This window comes from Bombus terrestris, chromosome 9 (assembly GCF_910591885.1).
Source record: "Bombus terrestris chromosome 9, iyBomTerr1.2, whole genome shotgun sequence".
In the NCBI taxonomy this organism is placed as follows: Eukaryota; Metazoa; Arthropoda; class Insecta; order Hymenoptera; family Apidae; genus Bombus; species Bombus terrestris.
The window spans coordinates 12,501,314-12,515,153 of record NC_063277.1 but is presented as its reverse complement, the minus strand read 5'-3'; the positions used below and the strand labels follow the sequence as shown (position 1 = coordinate 12,515,153).

The 13,840-nt window shown below is 35.1% G+C and overlaps 1 protein-coding gene across 2 annotated transcripts in view; it reads left to right on the top strand.

Moving 5' to 3' along the window:
* Positions 1 to 2,024: 2,024 nt before the first annotated feature.
* LOC105666045 (glycine-rich cell wall structural protein 1.0) overlaps positions 2,025 to 13,840 on the top strand; it is a 98,649-nt gene continuing 86,833 nt past the window's right edge. Inside the window, exons 1-2 of one of the 2 annotated variants that reach the window (XM_048408903.1) lie at positions 2,047 to 2,601; positions 4,325 to 4,489. The gene's annotated coding sequence lies outside the window, so the exon portion shown is untranslated. Of the gene's footprint in view, positions 2,602 to 4,324; positions 4,490 to 13,840 lie in introns of both variants that reach the window. The other variant, XM_048408904.1, reaches the window with a different exon arrangement.

Below are 13,840 nucleotides of genomic sequence, written 5' to 3'. Positions count from 1 at the left end.
AAAATACGAATGCTTAAGGAAATTCATGTTCTTACTTACAGGCAAAAATCGGTAAACTGATTAATAATAAAAGAATTTCAACTTGAATTAAGATGTGGCGTATTAAAATATAAAATATTCTATCCATTATATTGTATTTTAATATGTTTATCATTTCCTTTATGTGTTTTTCTGCGCGTATTTATTTAAATGTTGTCTCCTGTATTTATTTAAATATTTATCTCGTGTATCTTGGAATTTTACATATTTTTGTATTTACATTCATTCTCTTGCATGTTTGGATATAAACCCGGAGCGTATTTATTAAAATACGTATATGGATAAATTGATACGAACATTTTTCGCAAAAACATTTCATTGCGAAGGTTTTCCATGTTACGAACAATTTTTAAATCTTCATAAAGTAATACGAAATAAACAGTAAGGCGAAAAGGTTACTATTTCATATCGATTTAAATTATTTTAAACGTCGTTCTTTATTATCTTTGGTATTTTCCAAGATAAAACGAGTTCGAAGGATATTTTAATAATATTAAAGGTAAAACGAGCGAAAAATAAGCCTTCATCGAAAAGAAAAAGGAAAAAATGTAGAAAAAGAGGATATAGAAAAGCAAGTGAAGGGAGATACACCACGCGTAAGTAGAACGAGCCGATGTCTGATCAGTCTGAGGAAAGTATGTGCAATAGACACGAGACAAAACACGAAAAGAGGAAGACCAGCACCGAATAAAGGCGCGATTTCCATGAAATGCGGCTCTGAAATTTTTCTGCAAAAGAATTCCCACTGGGTTTCCATATTTTCACGATCTATTGAACTATGAACGATCTATGAACGTATTGAACTTTAAAAGATAAACATCGAAACAAACGCTTATGCTCTGGGGAAAATCATATACGAGCAACGATGCTAATTTTAGTTGTATTATCATATATTTCCTTTTTTTCAATAATACAACGCGAAATTGGTGAATGGAAAATTTGAAAAAATTCCTTTTACGCAACTGATAAAATGAGAAGTTTGGAAATTCATGTTTTTATTTGAAAAATTCATCCAGATCGCAATTCTAGATTTTTTCACATTTATGTAACTTGTAACAAAATTACAGGAACATACAATAACAATAAAAAATTTATCAAAGAAACCAGAATGTTCAAACCGCGAACTCAATTTAATATTTCAATTTAAATATTTAAAGCAAAAACGTTCGTGTTACAATATCCACAACAGATGATATAACTTACGGGTAATACGTAATCTAAAATATAACTAAACAATATCACGATACAAAAAACACAAAAAATAGGGGAATATTAAAAAAAAGTCTATTAGAAAGAGCTAAAACTAACCCAAGTAAACTAAACTCAGAATACCAAGAAACACAAACATTTACAAAGCGCCCTAAAATCAATTCCAACCACAGCAACCCGCTAAACCAGCGTTCTTCCAACCTCTCCCTCATTAATTATCATCCTGCTCCAAACACCTGTCTAACCACCTATCCTCCCGACACGCACAACTTTCCCTTTCCCACACGAAGAACCTTTCTCACCCTGAATCCTCCGAACGTGCTCGATCCGATTTGAACAACCCGAAACTTCTCTCACCTATCCGAAACTGAAAAAACCGCGACAACAACAACACCAACAAGACAAAGGGAGAATTATATAAAAAAAAAAAAGAGAAAACATCCGACACGAGCAGCAGCGTAGATAAAGCACGGGAAAACAGCTGCTTACACATGCAGGGGCGAACGCACAGGGTAAAATAGGCTGGCGTCAGTAGGAGGAACAGGGCAGGGCAGGCGCGAGCTGAACAGTCGCCGAGAAGCCGAGCAGAGTGAGAGAGACAGCAATAGAGAAGGAGAGAGAGAGAAAGAGGAAGGTGGCAGGTACGCTACTACCCTACCGTGCACCCACAACGTGTCCAACAGAGACACCGAACCAAAGACACCGAACTCGACCGGCGTTGGTGCGTCAGAGAGAGGGAAAGGGTAGCAGTGAGAGGAAAGGGTAGCTCGCAGAAGAGGATGGAGAAGCTGGCGCCTGCGTGTTGATTCTTGAGAGCTCGGCTCTCATCCAAAATCCTGGATCCCAGTCGCGAGCGCGCCGCCGATAGAAAGCATTCGGAGGAGCGAGGACGATCACGGTCGCTGACCTGACTACCACCCGGCGAGAGTCCACCCTCTGTCGCGCTTCCTCTCTCGCGCTCTCCCTGTCTCGCCCGCGGAGCCACAAGTTAGAATCCACGAGGAACACCGGCCGGCCGGTTCCATCATCTTCGTTGCTCCTGCTGGAACCGTGTCTAACCTGGTCACGAAACAGCGAAACAGTCTCGACGACAGCCTCAAGACTTTCGGGGATTTGTCCTTTCGCGATGTGGTTCGTGGACGTTCGTCAAGATGCATCGGCGAGTGACGTTTGATGGGTGAAGTTTGAGTTTAGAGAGAGGATTCGCGGTGCATCGCGCAGGTTTCAGAAGGTGGATGAGCTGGTTCGTTAAGGTGGATCAGTAGGTTTGCGGGCCAAGTCACTTGCAGCGTGTCCATTGTTCTGCAGGCGGAGGTTGAAAGCGTTGCAACTGGGAGGGAACATTCTTTGGGGGTAAGAATCGAAGGAGTGTTTATTGCATGCTTCTTTTTCTTTCTTTTTTTCATTCCTCGTTCGGTGGAAAGCTACAGGAAGTTGGATATCGTAACTGTGGAAGCGTAACGCAGGGTTTACTTCCGGATGAGAGGAGTGGAAGAACAACCGAGTGAAGTTTTTTGGTAAATGGCGGGTTGTGTGCTTTTTATTTGTTCCGTTTCGTGTCAAAGGCTGATTGATGGAGTTTGGATGAAGAAAGAATCGGTAGGGTTAATGTTGCAGTAGGTCGATTAAAACTCGAGGGTGGATCGGGATGAGCTTGTGGAGGATCGTGCGTCAGATCCGTCTGCATCTTGAACGAGTGTACTTAAAGATGATGGTTTTAATTAATTTCACCGTGGGCTGCATGGTTAAATTGAACACCAATAAGATGGTTAGCGGTCCAGAAGATAATTCTGTCGAACAGTTTGAAGAAACAATGGTTTTGATTCGAGCGATTTATTTAATTTTCAAGTAGAAGGTAATTTATAAGAGCGCCGGGAGCAATTTTTATTTTTTCATGATTTAAGTGAATTCTTGAGGCTGAATAATGCCTGGTGAAGTAAAAATGTGAATTGTAGTGATTATTTAAATAATTATTCGAATAATTATAATGGCAAAGATAATTTCAATCATTCGTGTGATAGTTAAAAGACACCGTGAAAGGGTAACGTTTGAAAATTATAAAAATCTAAAGGGAATTTATTTAATGAAATTTAGATAATCAAATAAAAATGTCAGTTTATATGATTTGCTATTATGATGCATATATAATTACACAAAAATGTGGTTACGAGAACACCGTTACCATAGAAAACTTCAATTATCGAAATTACAAATTAAATTGAACGTCACTGACAATAATTTATGTCATTTGGAAGTTGCATTGTGATGTATTCTTTTTTCCTGCGTTTATCATCCTTTGTTTATTACTCTGTTACTGTATTCCATTATCGCGTTATTACATTGTCAGCAAACAGACCATTTGTCGCAGTTACCATTATTCCTCCTCATATCATCCTGAAAAGCTGTATTAACAGCCAGCTTTGTCCTCATGAATAAAAGAATACCATATTGTAGAGGAGAGAAGAATAGAGTAGAATTATATGGAATTATAATTTTCAATTAGAATCAGTTGCAAATGTATACGCTGGAATTAAAAAAAGATCGTTGAAGAAATCGAGAGAATAATGGTAAACCTCACGAATGAAAATGTAACTTTCAGTTTAATAATTAACACGCAAATTAATGATAATTGGCAGAAATTCCAATATCCACGTTCGAAATTATTCACAGAACAATAAAGTAGAATAGAAAGGAAGTCATTAGTAGAACGTGGAGAAGAATAACCCGTCTAATTGCTCAAACAATAATTTCACTTCAAGTAATTTACACGCGAATTAATTAAAATTGCAGGACATTTCAGACTATGGTAAAATCACATTGAAACATGATCAATAGTGAAATCTGAATCATACTGTTCCATATCGTGTTCTTCTAATTTACATTCGACTCTTCATTCGTATCTTAAGGAAGTCGGTTTTTCTTATTTTCGCGCTAGTATCGTTCCCATTTCGTTCATTTTGAATTCGCGATCCTAGCGTGGAATATTTTATTGAAGGAGAAAGACACGTTCGAAAGAAGATCGTGCGTTATGCTTAAAGAAGAACATCTCTAATCGCGACGATTTGCACACTTGCAGAAGAAACGACGCACGAACCTCGGTAAATCGGGATCTTCGACCCAGAAACGGGGAGTTGGCGCAGCTGGTACGCGTTCTGATACGTCGTATAACGTCACAGTGATCCTGATCGGTGCACGTGTTCACGCAACGAGATTACGTTCGAAGAGCACCATCGATGAACAGGTAGATACGTGCACGTTTGCATGCCTCGTGATTAAAACCTTCGGACGATCAACCTTATTAACATGAAGGGTAAATTTACAATCCGTAAAGTTTCAACGTAAGTTCTTTAAATTTGGCGCTTTTGTGCTTTGAAACTCGAATTTAAAATGCAAAGGAATATAAATCTTCAGTATGTACAGTACTACGAAAAATTGAGAACGAAGAGCGATTCGTTGGTCTGTTGGATTTATTGATGAACGAAAGGTGAATTTTATTAGATTAAATTGCGAAGGGAGGGTAAATTTGTAATAAAAATATCGGGAATTTTTAGAAATAAATTTAGTGTATAACTATAAATACGTTGCTAATTAACATGTAATGTTAAAAGAAACTGTGATTTTTAATATAATGAATTTTAGAAGTAGAGTGGCGTTATGAATTTGAGTGTAAATTTGTAATACGTGAAATGTTGGTAATTTTTAGAAATAAATTTAGTATATAAATATAAATACGTTGCTAATTAACATGTAATGTTAAAATAAACTGTGATTTTTAATATAATGAATTTTAGAAACAGAGTGGCGTTATGAATTTTGGGAGAGAGGAGATTTTTCATTAGACGAAACGTTCGATGTAAATTGACTTCGTACTACGTCGAATTTTAAAGGAAGCATAATTTTCATTATGTGGTAATTCGGATGTAGTTTCACATCTTGTAGAATATTCTGCACTGTGTACATTTTCCAAGAGTAGTCATATTCACTGAAAAAATATTAAAAGTAGAGTCGTTTCTTGCTGTGTTAAGTTCTACGAGGTGATTTTCATTATGTAAAATTTTGAAAGGATAATTCTTATCCCATAAAATTTGAAACAAAGAAGACACGATTAAACATGAGACACGTGTAAATAAAATTCTATGAAACGAGATGATATTTCGCCATGTTAATATTTTTATCTGGCGTAATTTTTCAGTCTGTGAAAATTTGTACGAGGGATCATTTTTCATTATGAAAACTTTCGAACGACGGGGAAATTGAGACAATTGGTTCGATGATCATTTTATTGAAGTTTATTGACGTGGACATCCTTCTTCAGGCCGTGATAATTAATATATCACGCAATGATATCTTGAAAAATTGATTTATGAGACTGGCTTTATGAAACTTTGAACATAAAAGAATTTGCATTGTTCAAAATGAAGATTGATAGCAATTCTCCATCAATTAGGGAGAAGCTCTTTGTTGTCTATTAATTATCTTCGCAACTTAAAAAATTTACTTAAAAAGTATACTTAATTTAAGCTTCAGCTGCTTCGAATAAATTTTTTACTCTAATGTATAAATTTACATATTTCGATTATTAATCAATTTATCAATTTTAATTCCATAGGAAGTATCGGAAAAAATTAATCGTTTCTGAGTAATTCGATACTGAAATTAACTTCGCTTCTTTGTCTCTTCTACGTCTCTTTTTTAAGCTGTTAATTTTCAAAGGCTTCGCAGCAGGAGATAATAGGAATACTCGCTCGAAAGCTACCTATGGGGTAAAACTGTTCAACGATACGAGTAGATAATAGGGTCAGATTGAATAGACGCGTCATTATCATTATTCCTCGAAATAGATATCCCTTGGATTCTGCATTGTCAATAAAACTACCCATCATCGATTACAGTTTCAATAGATCAGATTTATGTGCAAATTGTTAAGAAAATTATAATCTTACAGTTCCTTTCATTTCCATTTTATGTTTCCTGTTATCGAGGACTTTCAGCGAGTCTTCGATAATTCTTCGATGGATAAAATAGATATACATGAAGATAAATTGCTCTCTTCGCTTTTACAGACAAAAATTCAATCATTTTTACGTTTAACGAGATTCCAATATGAATCTTCGATTCTGAATTACTTTACACAAGTAGTTTATAAAAGCTTCATACACGCCTGTCTGAACGTAAAAGATTTAAACATGTTACTCTGACACGAATTGCAAATTCCGATTTACTTGATCAAAAATATCTGCTCTGACGAATGACAAATATCCTTATCGAAAGACGATTTCACACAAGTGGAAGGAGACAGGCGGGAAAAGGAATAGAACTATAAAGTATATTTCTCAAACTAAGCATTCTCTGCAGAACTATTATTACGTAATAAAGAATCATATCGACCTCCTTTTGGGAGTCATCCCGTACATCGCCACGAGGAAGAAAAGAATCTAGTCTATGAACGTATTATCTCCTTAAACGTGCTTCATCTCGGCAATATTCCCTCGAACTTCGCCAAGGGAGCAAGTGGCCGCTATCTCTTCGCCTAGGAATAGAAGGATCACCAGCAATAATACCGCCATTACCTATCCAAATGGGAATTATGCACTCAGAAAGAAACTTTTATCAAACAAATATCGTCTCATGGTTTTCTCATATCGTTAATGTGCTCGCATTCCAAAGACTATAAAAAAACTGTTATAAAACCGGCGTACAGACGAGTATTTCAGGCTCTAAGTCTGTAGTTTTGTAATTTATGGAGGAAATTTTGCAACGGAAATTTTACTTACTAACAAGTGCCCTCATAACGAACATAAAGTAACATGTGTAGAATTTACTATACACTATAGGATATTGGGATATCGTTCGTTATTTAATCTAACAAGTTTATAGCTAAATCGCGTATCTATATGCAAATTCATATTTTCTTCAACGCGACTGAAAGAATAGGTCATTAAAACTCAATGAATATTCGAATTTGGTATAGAGGAGAAGGTAAAAAGTTGCACGAGGTATTCGTAATGATTTCCTTGTTAAATCTAGCTAATTTATCGATCAAAAATACACCAATTAAAAACGAATTATTATATTGTGTTATAGGTAAGAAAAGTCGAAAGAAGGTTTCAAGTAACTTTATGTTAGATACCTTTTACCTTATGTTAGATTGATCACCTTTCACTTTATGTTAGATTGTTGGTGACAATCTTTTATTTTAATATGTAGTTGCGTCTATTGGTTACTGCTGTGAAGCAGAATTCCATTTTTCAAAATTATAATAAAGTTATAGAAAATGATATCTTTTAAACTTCCTTTCGTCCATCGCTTTGATTCAATACAATCAACAAGCGTAAAGAAAAATGGCACAGAGAATACCAAGACTGAATAAAGTTTTGGATAAAGTAAATATGAATATTTTTTTTGAGTTGTCACAGTCAAAAATAAGAGTGATTCTTCGGAAAAGTGAACGGTTTTGAAAATTCGGCCTCGTGAACATTTGGCCGACGAAAGTCTTAACCGTAAAGTAGAAATCCGCGTAAGAACTGCAGAAATCCATGATCATACAAGCGGCAAGATAAGTAATGGTACAATCAATGTTGTCAATTTTGTCGTTTATTGTTTTCCGTATGATCACAGTTAGAAAACATATCCGAAAACCGACACAATGTTCACGTTCCAAAAATATACAGAATAAGTCGCAGAGTAGGTAACGAATATGAAATTTCGAAAAAAGTATCGTCAAAATTCACGAGTACTTCAAACGTCAGCAGGTTGTCGGAAATTTTGCACCCTTCATTTCCGTGAAAAACAACCTTCATTTTTGGTTCCAGCGATCTCAAAAAAATCCCCGAAAAATGTCATTCTAGCCGAATATTTTGCGGTCCGAACACTACGCTAGAGTCAGACTTTTTAATTTATACCATACTGATATAATAACAAAAATATAGTAACGATATATAATATTCGGTTGTCCGCAAAGTGTCCTTTTTTTTTTTTACAGGCACGTATTTTACAACGATGCATATTTATACAAACACGAAACTTAATCTATCAAACGTTGTGATCTTTATCTCGATAGAACAAAATGGACCATACGCAATTCGATAAAATAATAAAAAACGGAAAATGTTGCGCATCCATTATTTCCTTATAAAACGAAAGAAACTTTTCGGACGACCTAATAATACATAATATTTAATATAAAAAAAAGGAAAATAAACATAATTCACTGACATAATATAAAGCGTAATCCAGTCGATGTTACGTTCATATACATCTCATTGTTAACGACCAGGGAAATCAAACAGAAATGCGTGTTTCAGATGTATTAGGTCATCCCATAAGTTCGTGCCGACCTCTTTGTATACATTTCATATTTTAAAGAAAAACAAAAGAACTTTTATCGAGACGGAATAGTGAAAAATGGGAAGAAGTTGTACAACGAGAGGGGGATTACATTTTTTCATGAAACTGAAAGATATGTAAACAATCTTAACATATATAACCGCTCGAAAAACGGCACGAACTTATGGGATGACCTAATAAATTTAACATTATTACGTATACGCAATAGTTAGAAAAATATCTCCAATATTCGTAATTTACACAACTGTTTATCGAAGGGAAACGAATTCGTCAATGAACACAGGAAGAGCCATTGTTCGCGATCGTAAACGTCGAGTACACGCGACTTATCGTGGTTGCATGCCTTTTCACGCTCTATTTTCACAGTCAGGGACGATAGCGGCGACTTAATGAATTCAACGAGTCAGCACGAAATATGCGTTCGCTAAGGATTTATTTCTTTATCCTATGTACACGTTCAATGGCCGTATTATCTGGCCGAAACAATGGTGTCGCTGGTTCGAGGCGGGATATCATGCATATGTAGGCTGTGTAATATCGCGTAGCCTCGACACCAAGTTATTTGTATTATAAGCATGCGTACGTGTACAATGAACCGTACGTATCGTCTCTTCTCGCCTGAATATTACGTATGCGTGAGTGTGTGTGTGTGTGTGTGTGTGTGAATATCATGCCGAGTGGGCGAAACATTTTGAACATGAGGGAAAAAGCGAGGACATACGCTGGTGAATAAAGAGGTTTGGAATATTTAATTTTGAGAGTGTGTACGATTGACAACGTTGAGATTATTTCATGTGAATTGTTTGACAAGTTGATGTAGAGCTGTGAGCGAATGTAATTTGAGCGAAATCTATTGTAGAATTCCATTTATCCGAAGTGTGTTTATCGAAATGCAATTTTATTATCTGGTCTTTATTTATCGGAACAAAAAGAAGATTAAAGCGAAGAGAACGAGTGAACTAGTATTGCCTGAATTCCAGTTATATTAACTGTTCGTTCGGAATATTTAACTTCGACGGTATGTTTGCTTGATCTTGCGATTATTTCGCGTGGATCGATTGGCGAGTCGACGTACGACTTTCAATGAATTTAATTTAACTAAGATGTACGTTGGAATTCCATTTATTTGAACTCCATTTGCTCAAGTGAAATTTTATTACCGAAACTTTATATATCGGAATAGAAAAGGTCACAGGAAACGACGACAATCAGTGTACTGCTATCTGCGTTCCAGTCATATTAATTGTTCGTTTTTTCACGAATTCATTTAAATAAAGTTCTACTATGCTCTAAATGAGGGACAGTAAGAAGACAGTGAAATAAGAGTCTTCTTATTTGGAGGATGAGAGATACATCAAATCTATCGAAGGTGTGTTTGTTAGATGTTACAAATTATGACGTTACAATTATTTGAATCAATTTAATTTAGATGATATCTACCCATAATGATGGAAAAACGAACATTTATTCGTGATAGTAGTCGAAACGTTTAATTTTGAAGTTTAGTCGAGATTATGTTCGATAGAAATTGTAAAGACTGCGGTGTAAATCGCTATCTAAAGGAAATTTAAATGAAATTTACTTTAAACGAGAAATAAACGAGGGTGTATTACCGCAAGGTCTTAAAATCAGTGGAGGAGAAAACTACGAGTGTCTCGAATGTTGATGGTAACCACAATTTAAGAGATGTTCAGAATGATTAAAGAATGACATCAATCGACGTCGTTGAGGCGTATGATACGATAATTTATGACTTCACTATTTCTTCACTAACGACTATGCTCCCAGGGGTGTTTCAAACGTTTTAACTGTAGTTTGCGACGTAGGCTGCATACTTATCACGCGAAACTTTCCGTTTAGACCGGATATTTCCCCTACTATATTTCGTGAAAAAACTTGGTAAAATTACGTATTAAAGTTTAAACATCTACAATTTTTGCTTTACATCATAGTCTAGGGTTTATGTTTCTCTTGCTAATAATTATTTTTATATCCTCTTTTAAATATTGAAGTTTTACAATTCGAAATATTCCCCTCTAATTATCCTATTAATCTTCTATAATTATATATGTGAAAATTGCAAAATTAATAAATATCCAAATTCTAACACTACAAATATTCACGAGCTACTTCTATATATAGGGTGGTTGGTAACTGGTGGTACAAGCGGAAAGGGGATGATTCTACGCGAAAAAAGAAGTCGAAAATATAGAATAAAAATTTTTCGTTTGAAGCTTTGTTTTCGAGAAAATCGACTTTGAATTTTCGCTCGGTACGCGTGCACTTTATCACGTCTCGTTATGACGGATCTCATTGTAGATCGTTATCTCGATTGACGTTATGTTGATAAATACTTCCAATATGTTAGAAAGTGTTCATAGATATTTAATTAGAAAAGCAGAAGTATGTGTTCGGCAGAATAGACAACATTTTCAGCAATTTTTGTAATAATAAACTTTATGATTACTTCATATTATTTTATTATGTATTCCTAATTTTCCGTTACGGCAAAAATTGAATCTGCAATAATGTCCATCGAGAGAACGATCTACAGTGAGATCCGTTATAACGAGACGTAATAAAGTGCACGCATACCGAGCAAAAATTCAAAGTCGATTTTCTAGAAAACAAAGCCTCAAACGAAAAATTTTTATTCTATATTTTCGACTTCTTTTTTCGCGTAGAATCTTGTACCTTTCTGTTGAAACCATTCTGCTTGTACCACCAGTTACCAACCACCCTGTACATTTTAAGAAAAACTGTAATTTTAAGTTTTAAGAAAAGCTTGAAGAAACCATTTATTTAAAGTACTTCACACGTAATAATTACTTATTTAAAACAATTTTAACTCAGTTTCGATGATATAGGATATTAAATCTGTTTATCCGAAATTTTCTATCTCATCGAGAATTCTTCTAACAGAGAACACGTTAATTCCGACGTTTGTTCGATATTACGCGTGTTTGATAGAAATCGTTCAGTTTGATGTGGTTTTCTTTGATAATGCAACGTGTAATGTTCACTGAATCTAACTTACATGAAGCCTCAAACAGAGGAAAAACGATGATGTACTTCTCGGGTGGTTGGGTTGTTTAATTCTCAGGTTTACTTGAAGTTATGTTTGGTAGTTAACGTTGACAGTGTAATGTATTCTACTATTTTCTGTTATGTAGGTTAACGTCGCTTGTTTATTAGCGTAGCTCGTGATTTTAGCCATATGTAATTTAAGTGAAATCTACCCTAAACGAGGGTAGATGAAGATATACTTCTGCTGTGGTTCAAACATTTATTTCTGAGGCTTATTTCCAATTATTTAGTTCATTCATTTCTCCATAGTTATTAGTTATATTTAGCGGCAAGCGTGAAAAATTGTGCTCTGAATTGTTTGATAAGTCTTCGTGTAATTTAAATGAAAAAAAAAAATCTTGATTCTAGAGGAAAATCGAGTTTTCCGTATGAAATGCTTTGAAATTCTACTTCCGTAGTATCTACAGAGAAAATATGTTTCGTGCAGATACAGGGTGTCCGAAACATTCAGGACAAAACCTATACTACGCACTAATGAGGTCAAGTAGATAAGAAAGGATCGTATAAATCTATGTCTGAAAATTCTTTACTGAATTAAACGTTTAAAAAGTTTTACTAAGGGCGTGTGCAAACATGTCGACTTCAAAAAACTTTTTCTTTCCCTTTTTTTCAAAACTGGATATATATATATATAGAATAGTATAGTGAAACGGTATTTTACAATGTTAAAAAATTGGCGAAATTGTAACACGAATACGAGTACACTCTTTCGTTTTAGTGAAAGATTAACTTAAAGCTTTAAACGTATTTTTCTCTCGAAACTATGTTTTGCTATCTTGCGTCCAGTTAATCTCCGAAATTCTTCGTCCGATTAAATTGAAATTTTTATTGGTTATTCCGCGTAACATTATTTATAATGTTACAATTTCCTTAATATCGTAATTTTGATGAATATTAAAAGTTGTTCTTCTTCAGCGAAAAATAAAATGTTGTCCTCAACAGGGCAAAGTTATGAAAAAGTCGTACGCTACGTCGGAGATTATTTATTTTCGTGTAAGTTCGTAGAACATTTTTTGCTCCTTACGGCCCCGGTCGCATTTGCCGCTGGGTGCAAGCAAACAAGGTTCTGCTGAATACGGAGTCAGATAATGTTGTGCCACATCGCCATTTTGTAATTTAACGTAATAAAAAATATGCGAACGCAGAGATAAGGATAATGTTGCTTAAAGTAAAAATATTGATCTTTTACCAAATAGTTATAAGTGAAAGGACATGTTATATTTACTCTATTTTTTTTTTAGGCTTCCAGGGTTGCATATCCTCTTAATTGCTTTGACAGTTGTAATAAAAATATAAATAGCTCGAAATTTCTTCCTTCTGTACGAATGCAGCGCTCCATTTGTCGAACAAACGATTATCGAACTCCTTCGAATATTTCTACTGTCGTAAAAATAGCGGTAAATGCATTCTGGATTCTCAAAGCTGTTCTTCTGTTTCTATTATCCTTTTATAAACCAAGAACGACTTTGTCGGAAATCCGTGATAGTTTCCAATCCTTCGATAAACTATTTTCAAATTCCTTTTACCTACTTGACCTTATTAACACGTAGTATAAGTTTCGTCCCGAATTTTCGTACACCCGGTATGTACCAGGATGAAAAGAGATACCATTTCTCTTACAGGATAATATTACAATTATAATGAAATGTACACTCGGAAGCTTCACATTAATGTTTAAAATTTGCAATGTTTCATTAGAACGTTTACTTATCATAGTATTATAAATGCGAAGAATATATTTGAGACATACAGAGAACAAGTAATTCCAGTTAGATTGTCGAAAATACTTGTACCTATTTATACGGTCATTGTTTTGGATATAGGTAGAGCTCGAATATCGAAGTAGATTTTACCGAAAACCATTTCAACTAACTTTTAGCTGACGATAGATTTTCAATAGGTTTCCTTCGGTCTTATTTAATGGCTAGGTTTGGCAAGTTTCGCTCGCACGGGTTTTAATTTAAGGACTTCAAAGGTATTCAAAGAGGATATTGAAGATCAGAGGACGCGTTAAAGGATTCAAATTCAAATCAGGCCTTCGCCGCGTATCCGGGCAGATTTTTTGCCCACTTAAGGATTAACTCTCGCTCGTACCGCCGATCTAATTAGCTTAGTCTCTATAGTCACAAGGATCTTCATCTTCCACCCGGTGCCAATC